General features: G+C 36.4%; 1 protein-coding gene across 6 annotated transcripts in view; it reads right to left on the minus strand.

Moving 5' to 3' along the window:
• The window catches only part of MACROD2 (mono-ADP ribosylhydrolase 2), a 2,180,049-nt gene that overhangs the window by 685,672 nt on the left and 1,468,533 nt on the right, over positions 1–25,844 (minus strand). The window lies entirely within an intron of this gene.

A 25,844-nucleotide genomic window follows, 5' to 3' on the forward strand; every position in this document is an offset into this window, starting at 1 on the left:
ATTAGGAGTAGTTACATTTCTAAATGTCTGCTTATTCAAATAGTTCTTTTCTGGTTGTTTTTTTGTAAGATGTAAAAATTTCCAAATTTATAAATGAGTTGTATTCCTACAGATTTTTTTTTAATGCTTAGTAAAAGTTGGAACTTTTATTTTCCCCCCAGAATAAAAGCTAAGTTCTTCAGCTTTCTGTAATGGATAGGAATCAAGAGCAGGCCATATATACCCATTTAATTCATGGAGCGTTGTCGTGGTCTACTTCCACTCTGCATCTATGCTTCAAGTAAATGGTTACTGAGCACCTACTATGTTCCAAGCACTATTCTAGATTCCGAGGGCTACAAAGTGTCAGTTCTCAAGAGATTTGGATTCTAGTGGTGAGAGAAAAATGAATCAAGGAAACAATAAATATGCAACATTATTTAGATAGTAAAAATTGCCCAGGAAAAAAAAAAAAACGAAACTGGTGAATGTAATGGGGGATGAACTTGGATGGGTGGACAGAGGGCACTGTATTTCATAGAGGGTTTGGAGAACATCCTATTGATAAGCTGAAATTGACCTGAGTCCTTAATGGCAGAAGGATCAGGAGGTGGGGACTCTGCTGGAATAGTCATCCCTCCTAGCACGAGTGACAGAGACCATCGGTAAGCTCCTTCATCATTATGTTCCAGAGACGACTGGTATATCTGACTTAAGACCCTGAGGGAGTTTGTGGGCTGGGGCTGGAACATTGTTAACCGGATCCTCAGAAACTTCTCTTGAACCCAACCAGTGCTTGTCTCTCTCTCTTTTACCATGAGAACCATTCTTTTATCTTCCCATCAGTCTCTGTCCCATTTCCCACACAGAACCTCAAGGTTCTCTGGTCTCTTTACTTTGTGTGTTTAAATATTGTTTATCCATTATTTACCCTGATTTTGCAAAACAAATTAGTACCAGGAACATTTAAGCCAACAATGAACTCCCTACGGTAGACTGGGGAGGAATAGTTATATTATTGACTGATATATATTTTAGAGATAATTAATGGTATTGTTTCATCTTGCCTCAGGGCCAAGGAGGGAACAGAGCACATTCTTAATACCTTAGCATCAATTACAAAATTTAAAATGCTCTGAAAACCAAAATTGTTTGTCTTTTAATATAATTCGTTGGTGGTAAAGCAAAATCTAAGCTGAAATGAGGCTATTTTACAGCCTTTATCTTAATTAGTAAAAACATTCACACTTTTCTATTAAAAATATTAACATATTTGATTATGGGGTTTCTACAGAACCCCCAGAGGAGTGCTAATGGAAAATATAAACCATATTACTTTTCCAAGGAAAATTCTGGCATCAGGCTTCAATGGTTTCAGATGAGAGACTGTGACCCTAGAGTTAAATTCTTCTTTCTGTAATTGCTCCTAGACCTTCAATTTCACTCTTCCTTCTGCTTCCTTTCTTCCTCTTTCTTCCTTCCTCACTCTTCCTTCTCCTTCTTCACACACACACAAGATCATCCTGGATCTTCTCATCTTTAAGTGATGTCCCCATGGGCATTGCCCCTCTCTCTCTTCTTCAGTAACAGCTATACTTTGATTCACTGTTTATCTGAAATTCAAATTTAACTAGGTACCCTCTTATTTGCTAAATCTGGCAACCCTAGATTCTTGAAAGAGGCAATAGGGTGCCATGTCTCTACTCCCTCAACTTAGCCCACCCTTAACCTTTTAACTCACTGAAATCTGGCTAGTATCCCCACCTCCCCTACTTGATGGAACCACCAGTGATACTTTCGTGGCTAAGATCAGTGGACGTTTTTCACCCTCCTGACTTTCCTAGATTCTTTGACCCTGTTGGCCACTTCCTCCTTTCTGAAATGTACTCCTCTTGGTCTTCATGTCCTCACTTTCTCTAAGGTCTATTACTAATGAATGGATTTCTTCCTTGGATACCAGCTTTCCTCTGCCTTCTCTTTAAATCTTTTTGATCCTCAGGGACTCATCCTTAATTCTCTCTCACTTTACACAACATTCTTGGGTGATGCTGGCCTATGGTTTTAATAACCAGCAATAATTCCTACATATTTGACTTTAACTTGACTAGCTGCCTACCAGATTCTCCTGACACTTTCTTATATACATCTTAGACTGACTTAGTGATTCATTTGCTAAACCTTCATTAACTATCTGGTGCTTGGTAATTAGGGTTGCTGATCTAGCAAATAAATGTACAGGATACTCAATTATACTGGAATTTCAGATAAATAATAGATCATGTTTTCAGTACAAATATACATGAAATATTGCATAAGACATACTTAAAAATAATGTGATGTTTATCTGAAATTCAAATTTAACCGGGCATCTGGTATGTAATATGTCAAACGTATCCACTACTGTGATAGGCACTTTCTATTAAGGCAGCAATAAATAATATGGTTTCCTTTCTAAGGTACTCATTGTATTTGAGGGAGATAGATCAGCCTAAGGACCTGAAATCCACGTTCCAGACCAAAACATCTTGGTGTCTTTGAATCTCGGTGTTTTTCTCTCTGTGTTGGTTTCTTTCTCTCTCTCCCTCCCTCCCTTCTTCCATGCCTCATTTGCACACACTCTTTACCGTGGCAGGAACCTCCACTCTCCCTTTTTAGCCTCCCCTTTCCCTGTTCCATCCCGATTCCCATCTTTATTGGCTTACTCTTACTCTTTCTTAAGATACAACTCAGGTATTATTTCTTCCAGGAAGTCCTTTCAGATCACCCTAGGTTGGGGTAGTTTAGCAAAACCTCCCCTCCACTAACAGTTTAAAACATCCCTGCGCTTTGGGAGGCCATGGCAGGAAGACGGCTTGAGCCCAGGAGTTCATTACCAGCCTAGGAAACATAGGGAGACACTGTCTCTCCAAAAAAAAAAAAAAAAAAAAAAAAAAGGTTAGCTGGACATGGTGGCATGCACCTGTAGTCCCAGTTACTCAGGATGCTGAGGCTAGAGGATCCCAGGAGTTTGAGGCTGGAGTTCAAGGCTTCAGTGAGCTATGATTGCCCCACTCACTCCAACCTGCATGACAGAGTGAGACCTGTCTCAAAAACAAAAACAACAACAACAACTCTGAGTTTTAGTACGTAACACATGATTTTAGTACTGAAAACCTGTCAGTTGCCCCTGCCCACTAAGGTCTGAGTGGGGGTGTCTGGCTGCTGTGTTTTTGTAACTCCAGGACCTGGTGTAGAGGGTGGAACAAAAGAAGAGCTTCCTTTATGGAAGGAAGTGGGGAAAAAAACAAGAGAAGAAAGATGTAATTGAGAGAGAAACGAGAGGGAGAAATGAAGAGGGGGAAGGAGGGAAAAGGAATGGAGAAGCGGAGAAAGAGAGATGGTGAAAGAGGAGGAGAAGGAAGAAAGAAGAGAGGAGTAAAAGGAGAAAGGATGGAGAATGGAAGGGAAGAGTGCAGACTGCAGAGAGGTAGGAAGAGAGGGAAGAAAGGGAGAGGAATAGAAGCAGAGAGAGAAGGAAGGGAGAAATGGAAGGCAAGGGGAAGAAAGTAGAATACATGATTCAACTTAAGTGACCTTTTCAGAAATAGCAGAAAATCAAGCGATGTTAGGTTCTGCTCTATGCTAGCATTAACTTCTCACCTCACAGCCATCAGATTTATTTCTAAATAACCTTTTTATGAGATATGCCTGCATTCTAAGTCTTTCCTAAGTCTAACTGTATTATTTCTGCCAGTTTGGCTTTGTTTTCCTCACACTTACTGTGAATTTTTATTAGTTAGGGAAACAGGCGCTTCTCTCAGAATAGTTGAGTTGATTTGCTCCTATCTCACTGTGCTGAACACTTTTTTCTTTTCCTCTAATGATTTGCTCATTTGGAAGGATAGCAGGGGGAAAGGGGGAAGAAAAGGATTTGAAAATGAGGTTTTCTGTCAAGGATCACAGAGGAGTCAGCCAGGGATCACAGATTACAGGAACTTTAAAAGAACAGATATTCCAAGGAATAAATTAAACACTTTTCAAACTATTTTGTTCAGCTCTAACTCAATAGTAATTGATTTTCTAATGATTTGGTCAATATGCCTGTGGCACCACTTTTATTGTACAAGGGGAAAAAAATGAATAGGGCGTTAGGCCCGCCCCTGGAAGGAACATATTCTGTTACTAACATTCTTATCATTTCAATGACTAAGACACAAAAATTGCAAGGGGTCTGATATTATAATGTAATTATTGGCTAAGCTATTACAGTTTCAGTGGAATTTTCATCAGCCCTGGACCCAGCAATTCAAGATTGCTCACTGACTCCAGGGTCCTGAAAATCTCAATAGTACTTTCAGTGACTTCCATTGAAATCATAATGAAATTTCCCAAATGGCCTCTTAAAGTTTTACTGCTAGAAGTGCTTTGACCTTGGAAGGTAACTTACTTTCTCTGGGTCTCACTTTCTTTATCTTTAAAGTGAAGGAGTTATATAAAATTATTTTTAAACTCCCTCCCAAAGAAAGCCACATGGAGTAGAACATATGAATACAGAAGAAAACAAGCTAATATATCACTGGTGTAAGTTGAACTATTGTTTAAGATCTTGCAGATATAATATAGCTCAGGACAAAGGTGGTGAAGTCTATTGCCTTTGCTAATAGCCATGACATGTAATCTATTTTACTTAAAATCACCTCTACTAGGACATCACAGAAGAAAAACAGATGCATTATCGCTTCATGGCTGCTTTTCTGATTATACACTGACAGCTGTCATCTCCTTGTGTAAGGTCTTCGCTTCTGGAATCGCAACATCTTAATTGTTGTCAGTGTGAGACTGAAACCGAGCAGCTTTTCAAACCCTCAAGTATCAGTTTTCAAAAACCACCAAAGATTCTGACTCTCATGACCCAGTAACCTTATAGAACAGACCGTCATTTATAAAACAAGTCTTAGAACTGTTATTTTATGCCTAATTAAGGAAAGTTTCTCTTTGGTATTTTCAGGAAAAGAGGCTCCTGAGGATACATGAAAGTTTACTTAAATAAATAATTTTAGGATTAAATAGATTCAGAACGAAGTTGGCTGAATTTACCTTTAGCGCAAGACATAAATTTAAGTAAGAGTGGATTTCTCTTTAATGGAAAGAGACCAAGAATAACTGATGGGAAACTAATAAAGCCATAATAATTCACAGAAAATTAATGGACCTATCTAGGGAGAAGTTAATAATTTATGTCAGTGTGTATATCCATTCTCAAGAGGACACTGAGACAGGTCTCAGGGTAATCCTTCGACACTAATGTCAAGAACACGTAGGGAAATAAACAGTTAAGTATGTCCCCATGGTTTGCTCAAATAATCCAGACCACACTGCATGCAATCATGCCACTCAGTATTCATACAGTTTAAATATGATTGTGCCTCAGGTCTTCTCTGGGACACCATTTTGAAATAAATTCACTTATTTCCTGCTAAAGACAAATGGATATATTATATTTGCAGGAGAATGCTTTCTATGATTTGAGTCCAAAAAATAGTCATTTTGTTCCAGAACTCACTGACTTCCATTCTTTATGAGGTTAAAGTCCCATCTTGCTAAATTTAAAATTATTCAAGACAAATTATCTGTCTTCAGGGTGCCTGTATGAACTTGAATCTGCCATGTGTAGATATCATGTTCTCTGTCCTCCTTCTCTATTTCAAATACCACTTCCCCACCCACTGTGTGCATTTGGAAAGACTCTACCTCAGATATGACTCTCAAGACACCACTGATTACAGAACCTTCACAACAGTCTCTGTAGCTGTTGCATCAACATTTTGTCTCCTCTGTACTTGGATTTAGCAGTTTGATAATTTCCTGTGTGATATTATCACACCTTCATGATGACTTGTCAAGAAACAGAGCCAGATTAAGGAGGGAGGTCTTATTGTGTCTAATTAAAATCCAAAGCGTACGCCGGCAAAGTTTTGGAAGGGCCCTTGACTATTTGCCAAGCTGCAACTAAGAGTGAATGCTAGTTCTATAAAGTTTATTTTACTGTTCGCATAATCTTTTCAAAGAAAGACACACATGCAGACCAAAATAATTTTATTTTATATTTTAGTTGTAAAATTGTACTGGTTATTATTTGGAAGATACTATATAAATACACTATTTTCGTAAGTATGTGCCCTGTCTCAGGCATTAATATAGCGCCTGGCATATAGTAGGAGCTCAATAAATGTGTATTGGTTACGTGAATGGGCAAAGTAAACAATTAGTGCCTTAGGATATGTAAAGGTTTGCATGACACAACCTTTGTCCTCAAGAAGCCCTCAAACTTATGAGGTTTCATGTAGTTGATTAGAAATATTTTTAATTCAGCCTGGGCAACATGGTGAGACTCCGACTCTACCAAAAATACAAAAATAATTAGCCAGGGATGGTGGTGCACACCTGTGGTCCCAACTACTCAGGAGGCTGAGGTAGGAGGATTGCTTGAATCTGGGGAGTTGGGGAGGTTGCAGTGAGCCAAGATTGCACCACTGCACTCCAGCTTGTGTGACAGAGTAAGACCCTGTCTCAAAAAAGGAGAAATATTTTTAATTCAAAGACATGGTTTTCTTAAAATAAAAGGAAATAATATTGGCTCTGCCTTGGACCTTTCCAGAAAAAAAATACAATTAACCAACTGTGTTACCTGAAGGCTATGCACTATGGGTTAATGTCCATTAAGAACCGAGTTGAAGCCACAGTGCTGAGGCCAAGCCAACATGTCATTAAGAAGGTCATAGAGTTCCCAAAGCCTCCATTCCAAATGTGACTAAAAGCATTAAATTTATGGAGTGTTATTAAATGTTCCCATACAGTTTGGAAAAATAAATGTTTTTGACAAAGTAGAAGTACAAACCATTTACCAGATTTCCCATTTCCTAGAAAAAAAAATAGCTGAATTGCTCCCTGAGTTAATTAATGGCCACATTTTTAGATCAGAATTTAAGTAGAGAAGTATTAATTAAAAAAATACACTAAAGGGAATGGATTTGGATTATGGAAGCCAATATACTATTATAACTCCTCTTATGACAAATAGATAAATGACTTGGAAAATGAAATGTTTCTGTCTACATGAAACTTATCAATTGTTTTCAAAAGGGAACACACATCATATTTTGTTTCTGGGAATTGCACCAGAAAACACAAGCTTTCCTGGAGATCAATGCTGCAAGGCTGCATACAAAGGACTAAAAATGATAGGGACAAGGAAATCCAATTGTTTGATGCTTATATGAAAACCAGCAAATTATGGTCAGCCTCATCCACTATGTCCCTTAATAACCTTAAATCCAAAAGGAACATCATGTTAAAATTAAAACTCCCACTGGGAAGCGAATGTGGTTGTAAACACTCTAAGGTTAGTTCAACCTATGTTTGAAATTCTACTTCTTAACTCAGGGAACTTGGGCAAGCTTTGACCCACTTGAGTCATGCAACTTCAACTAGAACAGTATCTTCTTCTTTGTGCTGTAAGGATTGAAAATGCAGCATCTGGTTTACTGAAAGTACTCAATGCATCTTAGCCAACTCTGGCAAACTCTGATAGGGATTACAAATGTCTTACTTACCAATTATATCCTTAAACATGTTTGAGGATTTTTCTGGAAAATATATGGGCTACATATTTCTGAACACAAATGGTTAAATTCTAGTTCTTTTCATATACCTGGTGTTCAAATATCAGCGTATTAAAATTTATTTTATGAATGAGAAGCTTTTTCTTCATCTCATTGAAACTAAGCTCTTGCCTTCTAGAATTTTCAGATTCTTCATTTTAGATGAAGTATTCATATACTTTTAGCTTTGATCCTTTTTTCTGAAACTGAAGGAAAGGAGCACATGAAAATAAAAATCTAGAGGTCACCTGAAGTCTTCTTTGCTCTTACATATTTGCAGTATATATTTGCAGTATATATCTGAATTTATGTTTCTCCTTTCTTCTTTTCCCTCAGTCTGAGAAAATGTTTCAGTCCCTTCATTTCTTGGCCAAATTTCTGTCTCCTCCTCTAGAAGGGCCTATTCTAATTACTGACCACACATTTCATGTACGTGTAAGTGTCTAACAATTATTCCTCCATGCCACTGATGAGAAATCATATGAATTGGTTTCCCACATGAAAGTGGTTCTTTCTTCAGATCCACCCATTTCTGTCTTTCTCCTAATCATTCAGAATGAATTTACTCATTCTTTCTCCTTTTCCTACCAAAAGAATGTTTATATTAAGAGCAATTTATATATACAGCTTCTCTGAGTCTGCTTCATCAAATGCCAAAGGAAGAACCAATGAGCAATCATTCATTCCTTTCTACATTTATTCATACAACAAACATTTACTGGGTGTCTCCTATGTGCTGGAGCCCTGCTTTCTTAAATTTTTCAATTTTAAGGGGAAAATAAATACAATTCCTTCATTAAAGAAGCATGATGTGTAGAGTTTAATCATAAGGCAACCATATTTTTGTCTTGTAGTATCTCCTTCAGTTTATTGGAAGGGAGCTGAGTCTTCCTCTGCTCCTGGGATATCCAGTTTTATTTAATAGTCAAAATGTGAACGTCATGAAAAATTGAGGAGCCTTTCATTACCAAGCCTGTTGTAGGTGGAAAACTGCTGCTAGGGTATGAGGGAGTGGCAAGAAGTCCTTTTTTTAATCATTTTTTTCTCAATTTATACTTCTCCTCCTCCTCCTCAACTTGTGAATCTGCTAACAGACACGAAGAAATGGAGCAGCAAAGTCCTATTGTGACTAGTAGTACTGTCACAAGCTGTCAGTACACTTGCCTCTTTCAGTGGTTCAAAGCTGCCCCCTTCTCTTTTTAGCATATTAAAGCTTCTTCAGAGATTCCCCCTTCCCAGTTAGGGACTTGTCACCTGGAATTCCCTTTAGTAATGCTGATGTCACCTTCTTTGGCTCTAGAAATCCAGGAGTCATTTCTAGCTTCTTTATATATATCCATTTTACTCATCTGGGCAGCCTCCTTGTGGAGTATCTAAATTCACCCTGGGCCTAATCTGTCTCACGTGAGGCTCATCTCTGGTCCACAGGAAACACTAACACACACTTTGCCCCAACACCACTTCCTGCGCTGGCAAGTCACTAAAGTTTTTTTTTTTTTTTTTTTTTTCGTTTTTTTGAGGCAGGGTCTCCTTCTGTCGCCCAGGCTGGAGTTCAGTGGCGCAATCATGGCTCACTGCAGCCTCAACATCCCCGGCTCAGTCAATCCTCTCACCTCAGCCTCCTGAGTAGATGGGACTACAGATGCTTGCCATCACACTCAGCCAATTTTTGTATTTTTTTTGTAGAGATGGGACTCAAGTGATCCACCTACCTCTGCCTCCCAAAGTGCTGTGATTACAAGCATGAGCCATCGTGCCTGGCCTAGATTTTTGAAGTGAAGTAAGACACCAATTCACAGTATCCCCTCCCCCAGTTGTGGGGGATATAGTCTGTGCTCTCTCACTGGCCTTAGGAAAGTGTCCCTTTCTTGATTTAAGGTGAAAAAAGAAGTAACCTGCGCTAGATAGTGGGTCTATCACAGTGCTGTGTTGGTAAATATTTAACAAGGAGCTCTCTAAAAATAATGGATATACACATGTATGAAATTTATTATAAATTTTGCTAATAAAAAGAGGTATAGCACACAACTCATAGTCAATAATAAAATATATAACACTCTATTGAAAATCACATGGTTAATTCTTATAGAAGGAGATTTTTGCCTGTCAACCTTTTGTACCTGTAGACAATCTATAGTTGGAACTGATAAATATGTATAATTCCAATGTGGGTATTGGCCTGTATTTTCACTTACAGTAATGAGTAATATGAAACTGAAACAGTGAAAAAGTATATCAAAAGTTTACTTGCTCTCAATTATGTGTCTGAGTTTTTATTATATTAGCTAGTTTTAGAATACTAGAAAAATTATTTGATTTTTGTGCTATTCCCAATGTTATAGCTACTGACACAACACTAAGCTTAGTCTGCATTATTAATATTTTCTCAATTACTTTCTAAGTTGAAATTATTAACAAACAATAAATCAAACCTTAATCTATAGCATTTGCTAATTTCTTGATGTAAACAGTTCCATCATGGCTAATTTCATGCACAATGTAATGTTACCGAAAACAGAGTTGGGAAGATATGCAGTAAGTAATACATCACTATGTATGTAATCTTCCTACCAGTTGACTTAGGTTACCTCAAGAGCATAGATAATAACAAAACATAACAAGATACTTAAGAAGTGATTAGTTTTGCATATTTATTATCTTTGTTTTAATATAACATTGATTATAACTTTATAGCATTCAATTTGTTAAATAATGGAACTCCAATGGCTACCTGAAAAAAAATTTTCCCTAAGTTATCTCCTAATCTTCATTTTTCTGATTCTTTCATTTCCTCTTTGTGGATGAGGAACTTTTACAGTCAACCACATGACTCCCTAGCCCTACTTTGAAAGCTTCTTTCCTCTGGTTCACTTTGTAAAATAGTATTTCCCAACTAAAACTTTCATTCTAACATCCTGCTACAAAAATAGATGAATAAGACATCTATCACTCAGATCGTGATAAGCGCTGTGCTGAGGGTTTTTTAAAATGATGGTATGATAAAGAATGACAGATGGGGGTGACTATTTAGAATATGTTGTCAGAGAAGATCTCTCTAAAGACATGTCATTCAAGCTGAGACCTGATTTACAGGAAGGAGCCAATTACGTGAAGGTATAGAGGAGTTTTCAGGAAAAGGGAACAACAGAGGACCCAAGAGGACCCAAGAGACCCAAGATCTCATTTCCAATGTACTTTGAGTATGGTGAATCCTGGAATAGGAGAAGAAATCAGGAAGTTAAGACAGGTTCACAATATGCAGACCCTTGTAACTACTATAGGTAGTTTGGACTTTATTCTATGTATCATGGGATGCTCTTGGAGTGTTTAAAGCATGGGAGTGACATAATCTAATTTACATTCTTAAATATTCTTCATGTGCTTGTTTAGAGATTGAGTTAGAGGAAGGCAAGAGTGGAAAGCTAAGTGACTAGCTAGGATTCTCTTACACAAATTCAATCAAAAGACAATGACAAACTAGGATGCTGATAGTGGAGACAGAGAGGAGCGGACAAATTAGACATATATTTTTCAGGCAAAGATGAAAGCAATTGCAAATGAATTGAATGTGAGTTTTAGGAGAAAAGAAATGAGAATGATGCCCAGGTTTGAAATGTGAGCCATCCAGTGAATGATAGTATCATATCATTTGCTGAAATGTGGACAGCTGTGGACCACCTGCGGCTGGAACAGGTTTCAGTGGAAAAAAAAAAAAAAAAAAAAAAAAAAAAACCTGGATTTTCGTATGCCTACATAATGCCAAGACTATGCCAAGTGGAAATGACAAGTTGAGAGTGGCAAATATTAGGTCAAACTATGTGAAACTGACATTTTGGTAGACCAAAAATGATAGAATACTGGTAATTTTATAGAATGTCCTTTAATATGCATTTGAAGCCCAGTGGAAAAGTCAGAGATACATAAAGATGCTATCCACCTCACGAGAAGATGCAATCCGCTTCATGAAGATTACGTAACCCTTAGGAATTGTGTAATTTATAAACATTACAGCGACTATAGCTTATTTGTAACACATTCATATATAGTCATACCTCTTGATATAACCAATAACAATAACTATTGTAACAATGTGTTACAATAACTATTTGTAATACATTCATATATAGTAATACCTCTTGATATAACCAATCAGAGAATTGGTTATATAACCAATATGAGAATTCAGCATGTATAAGGGGTTTCCTTTAATGCTTTCCTTTGACTTCCAGGCATTTCTTCACATTTATGAAGACCAATTTAGAATTCACATGCCTCAGTGGCAGCTAAGCACCATGAAAGGAGAGTCACCATGCAGTCATCTTTGCAGTTTTATAAAATACGGCATGCATTGCACTGAATTCTCTTCTCTGAGTACTGGTAGTCTTCCAGTTTATACTCCAGATAATCTCATGCATCATTTAAGGGTGAAAAAAATTATGTTTTTACTATTCTGTTTGGGTTTGATTTGCACTAAAGTTTCACATATATAAAAATCATATATACTTTTTAACTGTTAAAGTGATTGTGTGTCATTAATCTTGGTGGTAAATAAGCTATTGACTTAGAAGAACTTTCCTTGTGCAGTTTATTTCTTCTTCCTGAAATAAATTATCCTCTCAAAACAAAGAAGAGTATATAGTACTTTTGATCAATGATATGATAGACTTTATTGGAGCACAAATAAATGCATAACATAACATATAAATGCAAGGTACATTATTATAATTGTCAGTATCTTAACTCCAATACATTCAATCACTCATACATCTCAATTTTTCCTTTAAAGTCTCTCTAACATGTGCCCCTACCTTTCTCTTCCCCCATCATTCCAGCACAGTATCCTCTCCTCATGCCTGGATTACTGACGCTGCCCTCTAATGGGTCTATCTACTACCCATCTTTCCTTTTTTCTTTCTTCTTTTTTAATTTTTTTATTTTATTGCTTCTGGATTTTGAGTTATAGTTAGAAAGGCTTTCTCATACCAAGGTTGAAAATGAATCCCCCTGGCGCCATGCTTTTTTCTAGGACTTTTATGGGTTCCTTCTTTCTTTCTCTCTCTCTCTCTCTCTCTCTTTCTTCTTCTTCTTCTTCTTCTTCTTCTTCTTCTTCTTCTTCTTCTTCTTCTTCTTCTCTTCTTCTTCTTCTTCTTCTTCTTCTTCTTCTTCTTCTTCTTCCTTCTTCTTCTTCTCTTCTTCTTCTTCTTCTTCTTCTTCTTCTTCTTCTTCTTCTTCTTCTTCTTCTTCTTCTTCTTCTTCTTCTTTTTCTTATAGTTTAAGTTCTGGGATACATATGCAGAACGTGCAGGTTTGTTACATAGGTATATATGTGCCATGGTGGTTTGCTGCACCCATCAACCTGTCATCTAATTAGGTATTTCTCCTAATGCTAACCCTCCCCCAGGCCCCCACCCCTCAACAGGCCCCAGTGTGTGATGTTTCCCTCCCTGTGTCCATGTGTTCTCATTGTTCAACTCCCACTTGTAAGTGAGAACATGCGGTGTTTGGTTTTCTGTTCCTGTGTTAGTTTGCTGAGAATGATTATCCTGCCATTCCAATCTTCCTGTTCTCGTTGTCATCATCAGTGACTAATGACACCACATGCATGGCTCACTACAGACTTCTCTGTAGGTCAGGCATAGAAATAACTGCTTTGCAAAGGCATTCATTCCCATGTATATGAATCAATTACGTGAAAAGCATTTCTTATTCTCTAAGTTTCAGACCAGTAATCAGAGAGCTTCTTTATTTACCCAGGAGGACAAAGTATTGTATTAGTGAAAATATTCCCAATCTGGAAACATGTTAGACTTTGGGCATTTCTTGTGAATTTTTAAAATGGAATGAATGTTCGAATTCACACAAGGAGTACTTGAGAGCTGAAAGATAAATGAAAAACACGAATTCCTCCATAATAAAAGTAAGTCATGAGTTTAACGGTTTTCAGATTTCAGTTCTCAATTTTATCTGAGGTTAAATAGCTAAAAATGCAGCAAAATAATCTTTTTGTTTTTGTCCTTTTTATTCCTTCTCTTTCCTCTTTCTCTTTTTATCACAGTCTTCCTTTTTTTTCCCCTGTGGAGACCAGTGAGTAGCAAAATGTAACTGTTTTCTAATAGAAATGAATTTTTCATTGTTCAAATGTAACACACTTAAAAAAATGAACATTAAAAATAAGAATAGAGGCCAGGCCCGGTGGCTCATGCCTGTAATCCCAGCACATTGGGACGCCAACACGGGCAGATCACGAGGTCAGGAGATCGAGACCATCCTGACTAACACGGTGAAACCCTCTCTACTAAAAATACAAAAAATTAGCTGGGCGCGGTGGTGGACGCCTGTAGTCCCAGCTACTCCGGATGTTGAGGCAGGAGAATGGCGTGAACCCGGGAGGCGGAGCTTGCGTGAGCGGAGATCGCGCCACTGCACTCCAGCCTGGGCGACAGAGCGAGATTCCGTCTCAATAAATAAATAAATAAATAAGAATAGAACATTAAAATAAAAATAGAAGTTGGCATGATATTGTGAGTATATCACTGAGTTGGAAGTCAGATCATTTGAATTTTTGTCTTAGTCTTATGGGTAACTAGTTGTCTGATTTGAACTAGTTAATTCATTCCTCTAGTTTATGAGTTTCTTCATCTGTAAAATAGGAGTGGTTTCAAAAATCTTATCTAGCATTAACATTTTCTAATCCCCTAATCTCTCACTTTCTGCTAGAAGTAATTTTGTAGTAGCAAATTAGACAATGCTAGTGGCTTAGTGTTTTCTCACAGACCCAGTGGTAGGAGGAAGGTAACAATATGGAATAAGACTGCCTTTACTGAAATTAGTGGCATTATCTATAATACTCACTTTTGGCAATAAGGCATATAAAAATCTGTTTTGATTACTATCTCTTCACTTTTATTTTCCAGCAATAAATACAATTTTAGGCAGCTCTGCACTGATCCAGTGAGTCAATGCAGAGATACTGATGTCTGTCCTTCTTCCCCATCTCAGGATATCCAACCATCTCCTGACCAATTGAAGGGTCCAGCTTCTCTCTGTATCCAACCTGCTTCCTTCTCCTTGCACTGCTGACATTTATATACTTTTCTAGGCTCTTAAGCATCCAAAGAGTCATAAAATTATCTAATATTCTGCAACTCTGTCTTCTATTCATCACCTACCAATCCAAAATTGCCACAAATACAAAGTGGAGAATACTGAAGCAAGTATTAATAACAACTATTAACAATATTGCCTGTCTCTTAACCCACTCCGACAAGTTCTCAAGGATGGCTAGATATGCCTGAATCATTCGGTAAACATGAACCTTATGGCCTCAAAAAAGTTTCCAGTTAAACTAGATAATGCTTAAGGAGCACTGAGATAGCCTTCAAATGAACATATGTCGATGCATTCATTACTGTTGTTGTAGAGGGAGGTAAACAGGCATTGGAAAAAGACAGACCTGGGTTTGAATAGTGATTAGCTGGATAACCTTGAGAAATTTGCTCACTTCTCTGAAACACAATTGTATTATCTGTAAAAAGGGCCTAAAACTAGCCTCATAGGGTTATGAGAATTAAATTAAATGAGCTAAAATGTATAAAATGTATAAAATGCCCAGCACAGAACTCAACATGCAATAAGCATGCAAGTCAGATTTTTTTTTCTTTTAACAAAATAAAGAAACAAATGAAAAGCTCCAGAAAGCTAACTCTGGTCAACTTCTGGTTAACTCAAAGTTCAGAAGAAGTTGAGAGGTATCTGATCCAAGTCTTTAATAGTCATTTTAATAACCTCACAAGTTACTGTTTGGCTCAGATTCTGCTTCTGCAATGGGTGAATCTTGGCATACTGAGATTTTTCCCAAGGTTGTTCTTATTCTTGCTTCATAATTAGAAGCTGCCATACCAAATTACTGCACAATTACAGCACCTGAGTCTTTCTTGGAGCTCTTTCAATTAAAATACTAGCTGGAATTGGGGAGGCTTAATTTTCTTCACCTTGTTGTTCCAAATCAATAGTGGATTATTTGACCCTATACAGGGATGATAGTTCCAAGTTCCAGGTATCTCACAGGTTTATCTATAATCCACATGACTTTATTATGTCAGTAAGTGTTATGCTATTAAGTAGACCAATAGACTTTAAAATAATGATAAATTATGAAGCACTTGATGGATGGACTTTCTGAGTTAAATCATTTGGTTGCATCAAGAGGAATGATTTATATAGACAGTTGAAACATTTACTTGAATTATAGAAGTAAAGACTGGCAATACTTTGCAAAATGCAAGAGTACAAAAGTAGAGGCAGGAAATAATGAAAGCTCATCCAATGCCAGCCCATTTTCTGAACAAATTAGCCCCTCTTTTAAGTCGGGAAGCACTAATGCCAAAGCAATCCATCCTCATGATCAGCAAGTGTCTGGTCTTCATTGTGCACTAGTTTAGGGCAAAGCCATGAATTTTATGTGACTAACAACCGCAAGGCAAACAACATAACTTTTAAGGATTTTCCCTTTATTATTACCAGCAAACATGATTAATGAACATCCTAGCCAGTTCTCTGACTCTTATCTCTGATAGTTATAAATGCAATGATGTATGTACATATGTTTAAGTTTGTGTAACACGGCAGAGTGGGAAGGTTCAGGAAATGAAATTGAAAACATCTCTTTCTTGCTCAGGAATAGTGGTAGTCTATTCTTTCAGAATAGAGCTTCCAAAGATCGGTTATATCAACTGTCTGTACAATCTTAAAACATAACTATATGACAGAAGAACACATAGACTCAGGGTAAGCTGGCACCAAGGAAAGCTGTGTTCTCTTCTTCAAATGAATCTTACGTGGAAGGTAAACATGTAAAGATATAAATAGCATTATTCTGGTTTAAAGTGGACTTGGTGTAGTTGAAAAATAGAAAAGAGAATTTGGGGACCATGTAAGACTATATATACACATACATACATATAAGTGATTATATATACATATAAGTGATATAATCATATAAGTGACATATAATCATATAAGTGATAACAAATATATATAAGTATAATTATATATGTATATATGTGATTAGATATAAGGGACTGTATTATAATCACATAAGTGATTATATATACATATAAATGATATAATCACTTATATGTGTGTATGTGTGTGTGTATATATATAAATGTGTGCATATATATATAGAAATATACACATATTTCCTTCTGAATCTTTTGCAAGATTTTATGTATATCAAGAGTCTTCCATGAGTTTCAAAAATAATGAGAATAAAGAGAATGAGATAAAGGCAACAATGTGCATTTTCCAGAGCTGACAAAGGACATGAATTTTCATATTAGAGGGAAAACAAACAATAAACAAATAAACAAAAGAACAAACACCGAAATAAGATAAACAAATGAAAATTCAGACATGGCAAAATGAAGTTACAACACATGAATGTAAAAGATGAAAATGTTACAAGCTACAAGGAAAAGTACTGTAAATATTTACAAAAAATGTCAAAATATAAATATACAATGTTCATGGATTGGAGGACTCAATTTCAAAAATTATCAATTATCATCAAATTAATCTATAAATTCAATGCCATTTCAATAAAAATCCAAAAAGTTTATTCTTGAAACATGACAAAAAAAAAGCTGGGTGCAGTGGCTCACGTCTGTAATCCCAGCACTTTGAGAGGCCAAGGTAGGAGGATCACTTGAAGCCAGGAGTCAGAGACCATCCTGGGCAACAAAACGAGATCCCACTGCTACTAAAAATAAAAATACTAACTAAGTGCAATGACACATGACTGTAGTCCAAGCTACTTGGGAGGCTGAAGCTGGCAGATTGCTGGAGCCCAGGAGTTTCAGAATGCAGTGAGCTGTGATGGTGCCACTGCCTTTCAGCCTGGGTGACAGAACAGCACCCTGTCTCTAAAAAGAAAAAGAGAAAAGAAAAAAGGCAAATAATTCTATAATTCACCTACAAGAGAAAATCTCAATAATATTTAAATCAGTTTTGAAGATAATAAATAACATACATGGAATTTTGCCCTTCCAGACATCGAGGTTATAAAACTACAGTCACTGAAAGTTTAAATCTGGAGTAGAGTTAAGTCAATGTAACAAAAAGAGGTCATAGAAATAGTGTTGTACATTTATAGAAACATGGCCCATCAAAGAATTCTGGCCAGGTGAGGTTAATAGGCTAAGTAGGTATAGAAACATTTTAACCTTTTTAGAAGAATCTATAGGACTGATAGGACACTTTTATAAAATTGTGATAGAAAAGGATTTTTTTTAGGGTCTTCCCCTGTGGCCCACGCTGGAGTGCAATGGTGTGATCACAGTCCACTGCAGCCTCAATCTCTGGGTCTCAAGCAATCCTCCTGCCTCATCCTCCCAAGCAACTGGGACTATAGGCATGCATTACCACATATGGCTAATTTTTTTTATTTTTTGTAGAGACGGGGTTATGCTTTGTTACCCAGGCTGTTCTCTAACTCCTGGCCTCAAGTGATTCTCCCACCTTCACCTTCCAAAGCACTGGGATTACAGACATGCATTACCATATCCAGCCTGAGAGGGATTTGTGAAGACACAAACGGCAGAAACCATAAAGAAGATCTGTACATTTTTTTCATAATAAAATTTAAAACATAATTTTAAAATCTGTCTCCATGGACAAAGTTAAAAGAGCAGCTCCAGACTGGGAATGAATGTATTTTGGCAACACACATAATTATTATACCAAATGCGTAAGGAACTCTTATATTGCAGCTAGAAAAAAGACATTAACCTACTAGGGTAAAAAATGAGCAATGAACATAAAGGCAGTTCACAGAAAGAAAACCAACGGACAGTAAGTGAGAAAGTATCTTACTAGAAATAAGGGAAATGCACTTGAAAGCTCCAGTGAGATGCTATTTTATACTCATTCAATTGTAAAAATTAAAGTCTGAATATACAGTACCACTGTTGGATGCCAAAAACCCTGAACCCTCACACAATGTTGAGAAGAATGTAAACAAGTACAGCTACTCAGATAATAACTTGGCTTTTATGAATACAATTGGAGATGCACACACTCTGTGAGCCTCAAGTACACTTTTAGTTACATTCCAGCCTAGTTCAACTCTTAAAAATGTGTGCAAAGATATTCCCTGTCCCGCTACTTGACCTAGTGAGTGAGTGGAAGGTACTTTAGTATTTATCCATAGAGATGAAATGAATTGATTAAATGTGACATATTCATAATATAGAACTTCATCAGGCAATTAAATGAACTAGAAACTATATGTATTAACACAAAAAAATAAAATAAAATGTGATGAAACAAGATGGTTAATGACATTTGTGGTAAAGTATTTATGAAAATTTTCATAAACACTCAATTAATACATATGTATTTTAATGGTAGGCTCTACATATGTAGTAAAAGCATAAAAACAGAAGGAATTATACATACCAAAAAAGAATAGTTGTGTTTGAGAAGAGAACAAGAGAAATATGTCTGGGAGGGTTTTAAAAAAGGGATTTCAATGTTTCCTATTATGTTTTATTTCTTTTATTTACTATTCAATAAATTCATTCTAGGTGCTTTTTAAAAAATATTTATCCATTTCTAAAATTTAATGATAATACAAGAACCAAAGACAACTCTTGGCTATCCCCCTAGATTGGTTGCATGTAAAATATGTAGCATTTTCTTACAATTTTAGAGAGTTGCTAACATTATAAAAACTATCTATCCATACTTAGGATTCCCTTGTTAGAGGTTTCACAAACCTCACCCCTGAGGGTCATCTATCAGTTCCTTTTACTACAGCACTGTTGGTGGTCTTTACTCACCGCCAGTTTAAGTGACTATTAAACTGTTTTCAGCAGAACTTTGTTTCAAAGCAAATCAAAATACAATCTAACATTGTAAAGCAGAGAAAAGTTAACTTATTCTGGATAAAGCAGTTATGAGTAAATTGTTCCAGGTAAATCGGCTTCCCACTTATTCTGGAAATTGTCTCTGAAACCTCTAAGATGATACTAGGGCTACAAGATTTGAAAACCACTATTTTAATATCTTATACTGAAAGGCAAGCCGTGATTAAGAGCCCAGTCAATCATCAAACTATCCTATTCTGCTCAGGTTTTCAACATTAACAAGTTCAACGGTGAAATAAAATGAAGAAAAACAAAGTGCCAGTGTTTTGTTTGTTTTGTTTTGAGTGACTTATGAATATTACAAAAGCACTGAGCAATTTTTAAAGATGACTTAGGCATTGACAATTGAACCAGGTAACCTGTGGATGGAAGGCATCAGCAAACGTTTACTGAATGTGTGTCTGTATGCACACTATTAAGTCTAACAGAAACCTCACTATATTTACAGTTAAAACTTAAGACAATATGGACATATACGTTTCATTTTCTTTTGCTCCCAGGAAGCTCAGAGCCTAACTATAAAAATCATAATAAATTACATTGAGTTTCTTGGTTAACACCCTACCTTATGCTTTTTTTCCTCTTTTTTGCTTGTGTTCTGATTTTTCATCTCTATTCATAATTTAAAAAATCTAGGTGGTCTTATTGTAAAAAGCTTCAAATTCCTTTTAGAAAGGGATGTGAGTGTAAATAAAGAAGAAGACATCTTATTTTCATTAGATACAAAATTTTCATTCTAGTCTCAGTCTTATATAATAGCTGTTTTATGAGTATCTGTGAATTTGCCATTTACTTCTTCAACTGCATCAATTGTGTTTTTTGGTGGTATACATTTTTAATGACATTCCAATTTTTATTTTCTGTTGGATAAACTGATGACAACATCAGTCAATAAAATGATATAGAAAATAAAATTTAATTGGGCAGTAAGCTTCAGAAGGAGATTTAAAGGTCTTTTACCTCTCAACCAGCTCACCACCATAGAAATATCGGTTCTTATTTAAATTAAACATCAGTGTGAAAATGTCAATTGGAGTATATCTTCTTTTTTATAAATGCTAGTTAATGAAGCTCAGACTTATATTTTTCAGAACTAAAAAGTGGATTCCGGTTTTACTTCTCTTGCAAATTTAGAACTAAAGAGTATACAATAAGCACACATCCCATAAGAGCTCACTAGTGAAGGATGAACACAACTGTAAGCCAATGAATGACTTCAAATAATTGTAGTGGCTTCATCCCCAATTTATACCAAGTATTCCATTCTTGGTTTCCGATCTTTCTTAATAATGGAAAGGTAAACTTACTTAGCCACAGAGTCAGTCATCTAACTTCATTACAAAATTCCAAGGTATATATACTAAATAGTTTCATCTTGGCATGCATTTTCTCTTTTTCTAAAAACCAGATGAGTGATTTAGGCTGCAATCAGCAAAACAGAGGTCAGAGATTTTTAGAATTAATTTGCATTTCATTATGAAATGATTCCAGGTGCAAGAATTAAAATGCCTCATTTTGCTTCACAATCTTTATTTAAAATTCCATTTCTATTTTCATTCCTGTAGAAATGATATCCTACACTCATTTATATTTTGTTTGTTTGAGGAAAAAGAACTCAGTCTACTGGGACCTAATTATCGGAACCTAATTCTAATTACAGTCTTTTAAATCAACGCTGTAGGCTTTCCTCCTCTCCACTTCTTTTTGAAAAAGGCCCATTTATATTGTTCAGAACACTTTCCACGTTAGACACTTCTATTTATAGATACCATCTACCAAGGGTTTTGTAGCTATGTAATCTCAGTTTGCCAAACAACTTCATGCTCATTTGAACTAAGGAATTTCTTTGTAATTTAAACATGCAGGATAAGAGATGCAAATATAAAACATACACTAGACTTTTTTGTTGAGGTAAAACATAACATTTTTCCATAAAATCTTATTTTTGCCAAAAGATAAAAAGAGAGCTACTAATAGAGCATGTTGACTATAGATGTTTAAATAAAATGCACAAAGCTTGATCATTATTATTAAGTGGTCAGAAGTCTGCTGTCAAAACAGTATTTTCCCACTAACCTTTGAACTGGTAAAAAGAATAGGCAATAAATTCAACTAGCAACTTTACAGCACATGTAAAGATAATTACTTTCAATTTTCCATTTTATTATTTTTATATCTCATTTTATAGCATAGCTATTTGCTCTTGTAAAATAATAAATATTTAGTCCAAAGGCTCTAATTTTTTTCTCACTTAGTATCCATTGACTTATTAAATATTAATGCTTAACTGTTACTCATCTCTAGTGAGTAAATATGGTGTCATCTCAAATACCAAGCAATGAAAACAGAATCTCTCCTATCAGGAACCATTATAATGGCACAATTCATACCAGACATATACCCTATTCACATATACTAAGATATGCATTACAAACAAGTACTACAGAATAACAAAGATTAATCAACTCATCAAGCAATGACATATCCTGCTACTAAAATGACAGCAGTTCTTCCCATGGTCTAGCCACAAGAAATATATCAAACACTAATGAACGCACATAAAGGTATTAACAACTCAGTTTGAAACTAGCAACTGCAGTTTGAGCCTAGACACAAAGACTGTATCTCTATTTAAAAAAAAAAAAAAAAATATTTATGATTGGGCTGGGTGTGGTGGTGGCTCACGCCTGTAATCCCAGCATTTTAGGAGGACAAGGAGGGTGGATCACTTGAGGTCAGGAGTTAGGGACCAGCCTGGCCAACAAGGGGAAACCCCTCTCTACTAAAAATACAAAAACTAGCCGGGCATGGTGGCGCGCTCCTGTAATCCCAGCTACTCCGGAGGCTGAGTTACGATAATCTCATGAACCCGGGAGGCAGAGGTTGCAGTGAGGCAAGATCGTGCCACTGCACTCCAGCCTGGGCAACAGAGCGAGACCTCGTCTAAAACAAAAAAAAAAAAAAAAAAAAAAAAAAACAAAAAAAAAAAACAAAAAAAAAAAAAAAAAAGAAAAAGAAAAAGAAAAAAAAGTTTGTGATTGGTAGAAGAGAAAATAGATATTCTTTCGTCAACTTTTTGGGCAAACAAAGTTTAGAGGTTTTTGTTGAGTTGTAATATGTGTTTCTTCTCTCCCTTAAGAAACTTCTTTAAGACAATGGCCTTACAAATTACTTAGAAAAAGCATAACTACTTGGAGGGTCGTTAAAGAACACCAATTGCTGGCTCTGCCTCCGCAGTGTTCTTACTCAGTAGGCGGGGGGCGGGCCTGAGAGTCTACATTCCCAAGAAGTACCCAAGGGATGCGGATTCTGATGGTCCAGCAACCACATTTTCAGAACCAGTGAGTTTATGAATGCATTTTATAGTTTTATTGGATCTTTTTCTTTTCCATATGACAATTTCATCTCAAGATACTAGTGTTCCCTACAATATATTTTGAGAAATGTGTTTTATGGTCCTCTGGCTAAAAGGAAACCTTAGGTTGAAAAACTACTGTGGAAACAAATGAGGACAAAAGTGCTCCCTTCACTTCTAATAGCACATTTTAGAAAAACTGTGAGACCTCTAAAATTGAAAAAATATATAAAATATAGTTTAAAAAGGTATTAACCTTCTCATTGCAATTATGACAAAAAAATACTGAAATTGCTTCTAACATATACATGTAGTATTTTTAATGCAGAAGATTAAAAATAACAAATGATATAATTTCTTTGTGGACATAAGGAAATGTCAAATTCCTCAGGTCCACAATATATATTGTTTAAAAAAAACAAACAAACAAACAAATTTGCTTTTATAATTTTATAGTCAGGGCTTTCTTAGGAGAAAATAGAATTAGAAAAAAAAATTAAAACCCTTCTATACTTAAAATATCCTGAACTTCTTTTTTCTTGGTAGAAATCTTTGAAGTGTACATTGGCTCCTCAGGCTTTGCTGTGAAGGTGTTTGAAAATCTGTTTATCTAAAGATACTTATGTTAATGAACACCTAGTAGTGCTGCAAATTGATACCACTGAAGAAAATAATATGGTAAAAATGAATAATATTCATAATGCTTTGATTCTCCCAAGAATTTATTACAATTAAATAATTCAAAAGAAAAAAATGAATAGAAACTGTTTCTGATAAAATCAGTAATTTTGGGGGCCGGGCACGGTGGCTCACGCCTGTAATCCCAGCACTTTAGGAGGCCGAGGCAGTGGATCACGAGGTCAGGAGTTTGAGACCACCCTGGCCAAGACGGTGAAACCCCGTCTCTAATAAAATGCAAAAATTAGCCGGGAGTCGTGGCACGCACCTGTAGTCCCAGCTACTCAGGAGGCTGTGGCAGGAGAATCACTTGAACCCAAGAGGCGGAGGTTGCAGTGAGCCAAGATCACACCACTGCACTCCAGCCTTGGCAATAGAGTGAGACTCTGTCTCAAAAAAAAAAAAAAAAAAAAAAAAAAAAAAAAAAAAAAATCAATAATTAAAAAAAAAATTTAAAGAAGTTAAATGTCTCTAAACAAGGAAACAGTTAATAGATTATAGACATTAAATGTATGGATTAGTGTGTCAAGACAAAACAGGAAACTTATGAAGGATGTGACAATATGGGAGGCATTTACATAATAATGCTACATTCAAAAATAGACCTCAGGCTGGGCACGGTGGCTCATGCCTGTAATCCCAGCACATTAGGAGGTGGAGGCTAGAGGATCATTTGAGCCCAGGAGTTTGATGCCAGCCTGGGCAACATAGCAAGACACCTTCTCTACAGAAACTAAAAAATAAAAAATAAAAAATAGCCAGGCATGGTGGCGTGTGCCTGAGTCCCAGCTACTTGGGAGGCTGAGGCAAGAGGATTGATTGAGACCAAGAGTTAGATACTGCAGCGAGCTATGATTGCACCACCGTACTCCCCAGCCTGAGCAACAGAGTAAGACCCTATCTATTAAAAAATAATAAGTAGACCTCACAATTACTTCTTTGTTCAGATAACACTATAACAAGAAGGGCTAGAAAGAAAGGACAACAGTTGAATTTTGATACTGAGAATGTGGATGATTTTGATTTTTTTTTTCTTTAAAAAGATGTGTCAATGTTATTTTAACAAATGTGAACATTTTTTAAATGTCTCTATCAAAATGTTAATTCCCCACACAAAAAAAGTGTCACCTTAATTTTCTGGCAGATGATATTAATAGCAGAAAGCCCAGAGCATGGTAGAGGCTTCTGAGGATACTAGTAGGGGTAAAAATCACTGAGAAAAAGGAGATTGGAAGCTTCCATAACTTAATTTTCTTTTGAATGTCTTAAACAAGACCTCAATGGATACATACAGTTGGCCCAAGCTGGAAAATGTTCAAGAGTGGGAAGATGCATTCTCTGTTCCAGAGATGGCTGAAATTTTAAAAATAATAATAATCCCTCTCTGTTTTCTTCTGCCTCCACCTTTGGCTGCATGTCAGTCATCATCCTACATTCCCATATCTCTATTACTTGAGCGGTCCCTCTTGAGTTTAAAGCAAGTAAAGGTTTTTTGTCCACTTGAACAATCACTCTGGAGCCTGACATTTCAATTACTTTTCCTTATTTTCCTTCATCTTAGAATAAGCTAAAGGTAAGAGAAATATATTCGACTGTTTTTTTTTTTTTGAGACGGAGTCTCGCTCTGTCGCCCAGGCTGGAGTGCAGTGGCCGGATCTCAGCTCACTGCAAGCTCTGCCTCCCGGGTTCACGCCATTCTCCTGCCTCAGCCTCCCGAGTAGCTGGGACTACAGGCGCCCGCCACCTCGCCCGGCTCGTTTTTTGTATTTTTTAGTAGAGACGGGGTTTCACCGTGTTAGCCAGGATGGTCTCGATCTCCTGACCTCGTGATCCACCCGTCTCGGCCTCCCAAAGTGCTGGGATTACAGGCTTGAGCCACCGCGCCCGGCTGTTTTTCTTAGACATAATGTTAGACCATTTTGTCTTCCTTTAACTGCAACCAGGTTAAATTTTTAATTACGTAATCAATTTTCTCTTTTTTAAAGAAATGTACTTTATCAAATCAAAATTAAAAGCTCTTGATATAATTAAAAATCAGCATAAGATTAGTGATCTTGCTGATTACAAACAATATTTTTCTTCCAAATTTTTTTTTTTTGAGACAGAGTCTCACTCTGTCGCCCAGGCTGGAGTGCAGTGGCGCAATCTCGGCTCACTGCAACCTCTGCCTCTCAGGTTCAAGCGATTATCCTGCCTCAGCCTCCCGAGTACCTGGGATTACGGGTGCGTGCCACCATGCCTGGCTAATTTTCTGTATTTTTATTA

This window comes from Rhinopithecus roxellana, chromosome 13 (assembly GCF_007565055.1).
Source record: "Rhinopithecus roxellana isolate Shanxi Qingling chromosome 13, ASM756505v1, whole genome shotgun sequence".
Classification (NCBI taxonomy): Eukaryota; Metazoa; Chordata; class Mammalia; order Primates; family Cercopithecidae; genus Rhinopithecus; species Rhinopithecus roxellana.